Source organism: Anolis carolinensis, chromosome 3 (assembly GCF_035594765.1).
Source record: "Anolis carolinensis isolate JA03-04 chromosome 3, rAnoCar3.1.pri, whole genome shotgun sequence".
Lineage (NCBI taxonomy): Eukaryota > Metazoa > Chordata > Lepidosauria > Squamata > Dactyloidae > Anolis > Anolis carolinensis.
This window is the reverse complement of record NC_085843.1, coordinates 283,707,156-283,718,552: the sequence shown is the minus strand read 5'-3', so window position 1 is coordinate 283,718,552 and position 11,397 is coordinate 283,707,156. Positions and strand designations below refer to the sequence as shown.

Sequence of the window (11,397 nt, the reverse complement as noted above, 5' to 3'; positions counted from 1 at the left end):
ATCTGAAAAAGAAGACATTTTGACAATCTTGTTCATTTTTTGTTGTTTTTTTGCTTGATTTATGTCCCACGTTTTTCTCAATGTAGGATCCATACCTGTTGTAATAGACATTGCAGATATCTTCAAAGAAAATCTCTATGAGAAAAGGGAAGATGATTGTGATTAATATTTGTCAGATGCAAACTAATATGTTTTTAAAAAAGAATGTGCAAAAGGCCAATGGTTTGAAATCCATTTCTGGATTTGAAAAATAAACATTTTGTTTATTTTCATTGTAATGTGGGAGCCCACTGGCAGCGGGATTTTGGAAATTATATTTGAAAATTAAGAATTTCCAAGCTCTGTCATTTTAATGTCTGCATCCTACTTAAGAACACATAAAAGTGCTCAAACACTGTCAGAATTCTAACAGTGTAAACCAACTTCCTATTTTAATCAGGAGGGACCAAAAACTTTACAAATAAAAGATATTTTCTCTAGAATTAGCCTGCCCCAGATTCAGGGCTTTTTGTTTATTTTCTTTCAAACACACCTGTCTTAAGTGACCATGATTAACAAAACTTAAAATTATGAAAACATTTAGACTTTTAAACTTCTTCGGTTCCTCAAAATAAGAATGAGCTGCATCCAAGGTAGCAATTTTCATCCCTCTATTTATTCACCTTTCTCCAGCGGATCATGTTACCAGTTACAACCTAAATTATTAAGATCTGAATCCAGAAATGCTCCTTTACATCTAAGGGCCCATTTAACCCAGAATATCAAGGCAGAAAATTCCACAATATCTGCTTTGAACTGGGTTATCTGAATCCACACTGCCATATATTCCAGTTCAAAGCAGATAATGTGGGATTTTATTCAGCTGTGTGGAAGAGAATGAAATTGTTTAGAAAAAGAGAACGTCTTGATTCCAAACACAAGAGAAATAAGATGTGGTTTCCCATGTTAAGATATCTATCCATTTCCTAAGTCCAGATTCCTGAAATGTTTACAAAGATTGAAGCCGTATCCTTCTGTGATGTAGTGCATATTTACACAGTATCTGCAGAAGTCTTCTCTAGCACCATAACAACAATAATAACACTATGTACCAAAATTTGAATTATTTTCTCTTCCTGGTTTGAAAGCCTTATTTCCTGTTGAACTGTGCAGTCCTTACTTTGAAAGTAGTTGTTCTACTCCAGAAACTTGGTTTTTTGTGGCTACCACAAAGTATGTTGAATTGAAAAGCTATAACAAAATGTGCTGCGGGATGTCCTACAAAAACAAATGTTTGCAGTTTAATAAATTTTTTCCATATTTTTAATGATAGAAGAACCAATTAGGAAACGAGATTTATAATCCAAAAGCAAAAATTATGTTACATAGTGCGATGATGATGATGATAATAATAAGGAGCAAGCCATCAGAACAAATGCAATTAAGCCAAGATCAAAAAATCAGCTGATGACCCAAAATGCAGACTGTGCAAGAAAACCGATGAAACCATTGATCATATCCTCAGCTGCTGTAAGAAAATCGCACAGACAGACTACAAACAGAGGCACAACTATGTGGCCCAAATGATTCATTGGAACTTATGCCTCAAGTACCACCTCCCAGCAGCAAAGAACTGGTGGGATCACAAACCTGCAAAAGTATTGGAAAATTAGCACGCAAAGATACTGTGGGACTTCCGAATCCAGACTGACAAAGTTCTGGAACACAACACACCAGACATCACAGTTGTAGAAAAGAACAAGGTTTGGATCATTGATGTCGCCATCCCAGGTGACAGTCGCATTGACGAAAAACAACAGGAAAAACTCAGCCGCTATCAGGACCTCAAGATTGAACTTCAAAGACTCTGGCAGAAACCAGTGCAGGTGGTCCCGGTGGTGATGGGCACACGGTGCCGTGCCAAAAGATCTCAGCCGGCATTTGGAAACAATAGACATTGACAAAATTACGATCTGCCAACTGCAAAAGGCCACCCTGCTGGGATCTACACGCATCATCCGAAAATACATCACACAGTCCTAGACACTTGGGAAGTGTTCGACTTGTGATTTTGTGATACGAAATCCAGCATGTCTATCTTGTTTGCTGTGTCATACAATAAAATAATAATAATAATAATAATAATAATAATAATAATAATAATAATAATAATAATAATAATACATCACACAGTCCTAGACACTTTGGAAGTGTTCGACTTGTGTTTTTGTGATACGAAATCCAGCATATCTATCTTGTTTGCTGTGTCATACAATAAAATAATAATAATAATAATAATAATAATAATAATAATAATACATCACACAGTCCTAGACACTTGGGAAGTGTTCGACTTGTGATTTTGTGATACGAAATCCAGCATATCTATCTTGTTTGCTGTGTCATACAATAAAATAATAATAATAATAATAATAATAATAATAATAATAATAATACATCACACAGTCCTAGACACTTTGGAAGTGTTCGACTTGTGTTTTTGTGATACGAAATCCAGCATATCTATCTTGTTTGCTGTGTCATACAATAAAATTAATAATAATAATAATAATAATAATAATAATAATAATAATAATAATACATCACACAGTCCTAGACACTTTGGAAGTGTTCGACTTGTGTTTTTGTGATACGAAATCCAGCATATCTATCTTGTTTGCTGTGTCATAATAATAATAATAACAATAATAATAATAAATCTTGTACTCTGGCAGAAACCAGTGCAGGTGGTCCCGGTGGTGATGGGCACACTGGGTGCCGTGCCAAAAGATCTCAGCCGGCATTTGGAAACAATAGACATTGACAAAATTACGATCTGCCAACTGCAAAAGGCCACCCGACTGGGATCTGCACGCATCATCCAAAAATACAACACACAGTCCTAGACACTTGGGAAGTGTTCGACTTGTGATTTAGTGATACGAAATCCAGCATATCTATCTTGTTTGCTGTGTCATAATAAAATAATAATAACAATAATAAATCTTGTACTATTCCATAATATATCCCTATATTTCAGGATCTTGTCTAGTTCCTTCTCGTGGTCTTCTGATTTTTTGACTCGTCTCCATTCTGATTAATGAACAAGGCAAGATGTGGAAGGTTTCAATATCTTCATCATCTACTAGGCATGGGCAAACTTTGGCCCTCCTCCAGGTGTTTTGGACTTCAACTCCCACAATTCCTACCAGCCGGTAGGCTGGTAGGAATTGTGGGAGTTGAAGTCCAAAACACCTGGAGGAGGGCCAAAGTTTGCCCATGCCTGGTTTGCACCAAACAGTAGGCCGTGTTTGTAAAAGCATAGAAATTATATCCCATTCAAAGCCCTTTACCTAAAGTTGCAACCAAGGCCTGAAGTTGCAACCAAACCCTGAACATTTTTGCATGTGTGCCATAGGACCGCCTTTGCTAGCATTGTATCCCTTTTGGCCTCCAAAGGCAAGGAAGGATGGGAAGGCCACCGCCCCATTGAGGTTGATCTGAGGCCTCCTCCATCTTTCCTGCAGAGACATTGGGGTCCTTTCCATCCCCCCCATAAGCCATGGGGGACAAGCCACTCAAGCACAGCCAGAAATCCAAGCGGTGCCTGCGGTGCGAGGCTCCCTTCCCGGGTGCCGCAGAAGGGGATTTCTGCCCACACTGCGCTTTGACCCCTCCGGGCTTGGAGTCCCGGTGGCGAGAGCCCAGGGCCCCTTCTCCGGCCGGCAGCCACGGCTCCGGAGATGACCAGAAGGAGCCGGACCCAGAGGACGAGAAGGACGACACGGCGGAGCTGCAGCCCACCGAATGGGTAAGCTGGGCCTAAAGCCCCAAGACTCATCCCAGTCTAAGCCAACCAGTACATTTGCACCATGGGTTGGGTTTATTTATTGTACCGGAAATAAGACAGTGCCTTATATTAATTTTTGCTCCAAAAGATGCGCTAGATCTTATTTCCAAGGGATGTCTTATTTGTCCATGAAGAAGAATTCACATTTATTGTTGAACAAAAAAAATGAACATTGATTATATACTGTACTGTAGTTGTCATCACAAACCAGTATAACCAGACAAACTGTGAATCCTATCAATAATGTCTTGTTACTACCATTATTTCCATTTACAACAATCTATGGTATGTGCATTTACCGATCCTGCATGCTGTAATGTTCTATTTGGTGGGCATACTTCCAAACAAAAACTTTGCTAGGTCTTATTTCAGGTGAGGTCTTATATTCAGCAATTCCACAAAACCTCTACTAGGTCTTATTTTCTGGGGATGTCTTATTTTAGGGGAAACAGGGTATCAGAAGTGAACCAAGGATATACAGTAGAGTCTCACTTATCCAACACTCGCTTATCCAAGCCTCTGGATAATCCAAGCCATTTTTGTAGTCAATGTTTTCAATATATTGTGATATTTTGGTGCTAAATTCGTAAATACAGTAGTTACTACATAGCATTAATGTGTAATGAACTACCTTTTCTGTCAAATTTGTTGTATAACATGCAGTTTTGGTGCTTAATTTGTAAAATCATAACCTAATTTGATGTTTAATAGGCTTTTCCTTAATCTCTCCTTATTATCCAAGATATTCGCTTATCCAAGCTTCTGTCGGCCCGTTTATGTTGGATAAGTGAGACTCTACTGTATTGTGATATTTTATTTACAGTAGAGTCTCACTTATCCAAGCTAAACAGGCCGGCAGAACGTTGGATAAGCAAATATGTTGGATAATAAGGAGAGATTAAGGAGAAGCCTATTAAACATCAAATTAGATTATGATTTTACAAATTAAGCACCAAAACATCATGTTATACAATAAATTTTACAGAAAAAGTAGTTCAATATACAGTAATGCTACGTAGTAATTTATGTATTTACGAATTTAGTACCAAAATATCACGATGTATTGAAAACATTGACTACAAAAATGCGTTGGATAATCCAGAATGTTGGATAAGCGAATGTTGGATAAGTGAGACTCTACTGTATTAATTTTTGCTCCAAAAGATGCGCTAGGTCTTATTTTCAAGGGATGTCTTATTTTTCCATGAAGAAGAATTCACATTTATTGTTGAACAAAAAAAAAGAACATTGATTATATACTGTACAGTAGTTGTCATTACAAACCAGCATAACCAGACAAACTTTGAATCCTATCAATTATTTCTTGTTATAGTAGAGTCTCATTTATTCAAGCCTCGCTTATCCAAGCCTCTGGATAATCCAAGCCATTTTTGTAGTCAATGTTTTCAATATATTGTGATATTTTATTTATTTATTTATTTACAGTATTTATATTCCGCCCTTCTCACCCCGAAGGGGACTCAGGGCGGATTACAATGAACACATATATGGCAAACATTCAATGCCAACAGACAAACAACATACATTAGACAGACTCAGAGGCAATTTTAACATTTTTCCAGCTTCACGATTCCGGCCACAGGGGGAGCTGTTGCTTCACCGTCCAGAACTGGCTGTACTTCCTCATTCCTTTCCTCGTGTTTTGCTGGCAGTTTTATGGTGTTGTAAATTAGCCTCCCGCATAAAGCGTCCCTAAATTTCCCTAATTGACAGGTGCAACTGTCTTTCGGGGCTGCATAGGTCAACAGCAAGCCGGGGCTATTAATGGTCGGAGGCTTAATCCAACCCGGGCTTCAAACTCATGACCTCTCGGTCAGTAGTGATTTATAGCAGCTGGTTACTAGCCAGCTGCGCCACAGCCCGGCCTAAATTAGTAAATACAGTAATTACAACATAACATTACTGCGTATTGAACTACTTTTTCTGTCAAATTTGTTGTATAAAATGTAGTTTTGGTGCTTAATTTGTAAAATCATAACCTAATTTGATGTTTAATAGGCTTTTCCTTAATCTCTCCTTATTATCCAAGATATTTGCTTATCCAAGCTTCTGTCGGCCCATTTAGCTTGGATAAGTGAGACTCTACTGTACTACCATTATTTCCATGTACAACAATCTAGGGTACGTATGTTTACCGATCCTGCATGCTGTAAAGTTCTATTTGGCGGGCATGCTTCCAAACAAAAACTTTGCTAGGTCTTACTTTCAGGGGAGGTCTTATATTTAGCAATTCAGCAAAACCTCTACTAGGTCTTATTTTCTGGGGATGTCTTATTTTAGGGGAAACGGGGTATCAGAAGTGAACCAAGGGTATACAGTAGAGTCTCGCTTATCCAGGCCAAACGGGCTGGCAGAAGCTTGGATAAGCGAATATCTTGGACAATAAGGAAAAGCCTATTAAACATCAAATTAGGTTATGATTTTACAAATTAAGCACCAAAACATCATGTTTTACAACAAATTTGACAGAAAAAGCAGTTCAATACACAGTAATGTTATGTTGTAATTACTGTATTTACGAATTTAGCACCAAAATATCACAATATATTGAAAACATTGACTACAAAAATGGCTTGGATAATCCAGAAACTTGGATAAGCGAGGCTTGGATAAGTGAGACTCTACTGTAGTTGTATTTAAAAACACCAACTTAAAAACTTGCCATGATACTAATGTCCTTTGACCATTAGCTGACCACTTGGAGTGCCTCTGGTGTTGCTATAAGAAGGTCTTCCATTGTGCATGTGGCAGGACTCAGGCTTCATTGTAGTCAGTGGTCTGTGGTGTGCTCCTCTCCGCACTCACATGTTGTGGACCCCACTTTGTGGCCCCATTTCTTAAGGTTGGCTCTGCATCTTGTGGTTCAGTTCCTTCCAAGTTGCCCAGTCTTCTGTGTGGCCAGGGAGAAGTCTCTCATTCGGTACCAGCCATGGATTGACATTTCAGGTTTTAGCCTGCCACTTTTGGACTCTCGCTTGTTTAGGTGTTCCTGTGAGTATTTCTGTAGATCTTAGAAAGCTGTTTCTTGATTTAAGGCATTGGCGTGCTGTCTGATGTCTGAACAGAGGATGTGCTGGAGATGTCACTGCCTTGGCCCTTTCATTGCTGGTTGCTACTGTAAGACAATTTATCTCAAAAAGGTGTTCTGGCACAGGAGGCAATCAAACAATCAGGCAATCAGTACAAAAGCAAAGTTTATTTTCACATAGCTATGAGAAGGCGGAACAGCCGTACACACCCACTTCAATGGGTCCGTACCATGCAAATGGCCGCAGCGATGCGTGGCGTAGTAAACAAAGAATAAATATCTTGGCTTATCTAAACTTGACCAACTACTGAGGGTCTTCTTCCCCTCCATACCTCTTTGGCACAGAGTGGTGTCTATAATCTCATTTGTTTACTTGAACTAGCTTCTGTCCTTGGAACTTTCTAGAGAAAGGTACTAGCTCAACAGAAAGGTTCTTTGTTACTTTGGCTCATACAAAGAGCTTATTGTCAAAGAGCTAATATGATGTATGCAAAGGCAAAGCTATATATGCAAAAGTCTACTATTTTCTGGCTTATGGTCCCTTCACTACTTGCCGACAGATGTCAGGTGGTGCAATACCGGCTAAACCAGGGGTCCCCAAACTAAGGCCCGGGAGCCGGATGCGGCCCTCCAAGGTCATTTACCTGGCCCCCGCCCTCATTTATAATATAATATTTTTATATCAGTTTTAATAATATAATATATTGTATATACATATGATATTGATAATAATATTATCATTTTATACAATATAATACTAATAATAATACCATATAATAATATTAATTATATGTTATATATTACATATAATATTACAATATAGTGGTATAGTTCAATATAGTAATATATAATGCTAATATTGTGCAATAATAATAATAATAATAATAAGAAGAAGAAGAAGAAGAAGAAGAAGAAGAAGAAGAAGAAGAAGAAGAAGTTTATTTGTATCCCGCCACCATCTCCCCCGGAGGGGACTCGGGGAGGCTCACAGAAATATCAGATGCAAAACAATAACAATATACAATACATCAATAAACAATAACATGCACCAATTGTAATATTTGCACATTAACCAAAAAGAATAAAAACACACTTATTAAAAACATAGAATTTAAAAACAGTGAGGTTGTAATAGTAGATTAGCAAAGTGCACATCATAGGTTCTAAACTCAAAACATAGATAAAGTGCTATGCTAATAATATAATATATTGTATGTACACACAGCTGCTCTAAGTCCCCTTTGGGGTGAGAAGGGCGGGATATAAATGTAGTAAATAAATAAATAAATAAATAAATAATTTTAGATTTAGGCTCGCCCAGAGCCTGAAATGACTTAAAGGCACACAACAACAACAATCCCAATTAACCTGACTAACTCATTGGCCAGAAGCAGGCCCACACTTCCTATTGAAATCCTGATAGCTTTATGTTGGTTAAAATTATTTTGATTTCTAAATATTGTATTGTTTTTCATTGTTGTTGTTTTGCAATACAAATAAGACATGTGCAGTGTGTATAGGAATTTGTTCGGGTTTTTTTTTTCAAATGATGATCCGGCCCCTCAACAGTCTGATGGATTGTGGACCGGCCCTCTGCTTTAAAAGTTTGAGGACCCCTGGGCTAAACAGTATTATTTCTCCAGTGGTGTGGGTTGTTGACATCCTGTGATAATGCGGCATGCCTCATTAAGAGTGACATCCAGTGTTTTAACGTGGTGAGATGTGTTCCACACTGAGCATGCGTACTCAGCAGCAGAGTAGCAAAGCCCAAAGGGAGATGTGAATCTAATGTATATGGGAAAAACCACCAGATTGAGTCTGAGCAGACAATCACGTGGCCATACAAATGTTTTGTTATTGTTTTTTGTTTTATACTCGAATAATCAAATAGTTTGTTGTACAAGCCCAAGCCACAACAAAAAGGTACAAGATGCACAGAATAGTACCCTTGAAGCCAACGGGAAGCAAAAGATAACAAACAAAGGCCAACTTGATGCTTACACAAAGCGCAAAAAAAGTGAATTATTGCTAGTTACTGGTACATTATGGATTGAGGGTCAAATTAGCCCTCCATGGCAGTTGATGGCAATTTTATCTAGCTATCGTTTTCTGATTATTATTATTTGCAGACAAAAGCAAAGAGGTCCACTTTATATGTTACAGAATCATTTGAGTTGCTTAGCCAAAACCAAACTGTTTCTACAAATGATTTGCCATTTCGTTTTATCAGCAGGGGGTAATCAACCCTTGTTTCGGGGGGGGGGGTGTATGGATATATATATATATATATATATATATATATATATATATATATATCAACAAACAGTTACTGGGTTGGACTGGATGGCCCTCGGGCCTCTTCCAACTCTGTGATTCTATGATTTGTTGGTTATGATCATAGAATCCTAGGTTTGTAAGGAATCCTCAAGGCCATCTAGTCCCACCCTATTTTTCCATGCAGAAAGACACAGCCCCTCCTAATAAGATGGCCACTCGGCCTCTTTTTCAAAACCTCCAGAGAAGGAGATCCTCTCAAGCTACAAGGCAGCAACAATAGGTTCCAATGTCACCAAGAATAAGATTCTAAATTCCTAATATTCCTTTAAAAATCTGGTTTAATCCCTTGCAGTTTGTAACCATTATTCCATTGTGTCCTAAGGTACAACTACACTGTGGAATTACTGTAATGCAGTTTGATCCCCACTTTAACTGCCACGACTCAGTGCTGCGGAATCCTGGGAGTTGCAGTTTTACAAGGTCTGTAGCCTTCTCTGTCAAAGACTACTGCTTCCTCATTGAACTAAAATTCCATAGCACTGAGCCATAGCAGTCAAAGCAAAGTCAAATTGTATTCATTTTGCATTGCAGATCACATGCAGTCTCTGGAACAGCAGAAAAGAAGCTTTGCTTCATCTTCAGTATGACATTATTTCCAATATTTAAACAAGGCTCTCATGTCCCCTCTTAACCTTCTCTTCTTCAAACTCAATATATCCAGCTCCTTCAGCTGCTTCTCAGTTCCCTCAATCTGGACACTATACTCCTATTGATGCAGCCTAGAATCGCATTGGCCTTTTTAGCTACTTCATCACACTCATGTTTAGCTTGTGGGTTTCATCCACTTGTTCAAACATCAGCTATGGCTTTTGGGAGTTGCAGTCCACCAACATCTTCAGGTCTGCATTATTCCCATGGTCCTGTCTTCATGTTTAATTATATTTTAACATTATATGATGTAGAATTTCAATTGTTTTGTTTTTAACAGTGTGAGACACTTTGGGCCTTGCTTCAAAAAGGAAGGTTGAGTATAAATAATAATCACAATCATAATCATAACTACAACAATAGGTTAAATTAAAAAATAGTGTGTTTGGACTGGGGCCCTTTCCATAAGATATTTTATTATGTATGTAAGTACAAACACAGGCATTATAAAAAAAATTAAAAATCCAAACTTCAGTATAGCTCTGGTCCAAAGCATAAGGGATACTCAACCTCTATTATCTGGCTATTTCTAAGCCTACCGTCATTGTGTTTTATTATGCTTTACTGAACTGGCATAAAATCAACAAGGATCTTTGCACACCCTGCCGTTTATTATGCTGAGCAAACAGGGGCTTAAAGAGTCAGCATTGTGAAGCAATTGCATATAGAAAGTCACGCTGACCTGCGATATCATGAATAGGCAAAACCAGTAGGTGCAAAGATATCTTGACAAACTGGTTTCCAATGTCCCTGGCACCTATCAGATGAAACATTTCCAAGTCAGCATTATGATGATTTCAATATCATTAAGACATCCAAGATCAGCTGTTGCTGCATACATATTCAAAGAAATTGTATTTCTATCACGAGAAATTATAACATTAGTAAGCCCCATTATTTTCTTTAAATAGTTGTATACATACAGACACTGCTGTCAGAAGAACGAGGAATTCCTCACTGTGCCAGGGCAGTTCATCTTGTTATTGCTAGCAGTTAGAAGTGGACTTTTTAACTCCAGCTCTTTTTAATAGACATCTTCTGTATCCAAAGATACCATTTTCTTCCCGCTGAGAATGAACTGATGTAGTATCTCATGCTTTGTGAGCCTGGATTGTGTAATGCTTTGATATCTGGAGTATGACTCTGGATACCTAGGTTCAAATCCTTGCTGTCATAGGAATCCACTGGGTGACCTTAGTTAAGTCACACACTATCAGCCCCCGAAAACCTCACCTTAAAGTGACCATACTTCAGAAATGACTTGGAGGCATCGAACAATACCAAAGACCTTTTCATTCAATCACACATCTGAGAAGTAACTGGTTGTGCAGAAATGTTTTAAGGGAAGACCGAGGGGTGACACAAAAACATTCTTTAAATATCTTAAAGGCCGTAATAAAGAAGATGATGTAGGTTTGTCGTTTGCTGCCCCAGAGGGTAAGACCAGGTCTAATGCCTTCACATTAGAGAAGTGTAGCTTTCAGTTGAATATAAGAAGGAACTTCTCAAGATCTACGCCCCTTCTACACTGCCA

General features: G+C 38.2%; 1 protein-coding gene across 2 annotated transcripts in view; it reads left to right on the top strand.

Annotated features, from left to right (window-relative positions):
* The first annotated feature begins 3,768 nt into the window (after positions 1–3,768).
* pcyt1a (phosphate cytidylyltransferase 1A, choline) overlaps positions 3,769–11,397 on the top strand; it is a 51,364-nt gene continuing 43,735 nt past the window's right edge. Inside the window, exon 1 of one of the 2 annotated variants that reach the window (XM_062976915.1) lies at positions 3,769–3,790. The gene's annotated coding sequence lies outside the window, so the exon portion shown is untranslated. The remainder of the gene's footprint in view (positions 3,791–11,397) is intronic. The other variant, XM_062976914.1, reaches the window with a different exon arrangement.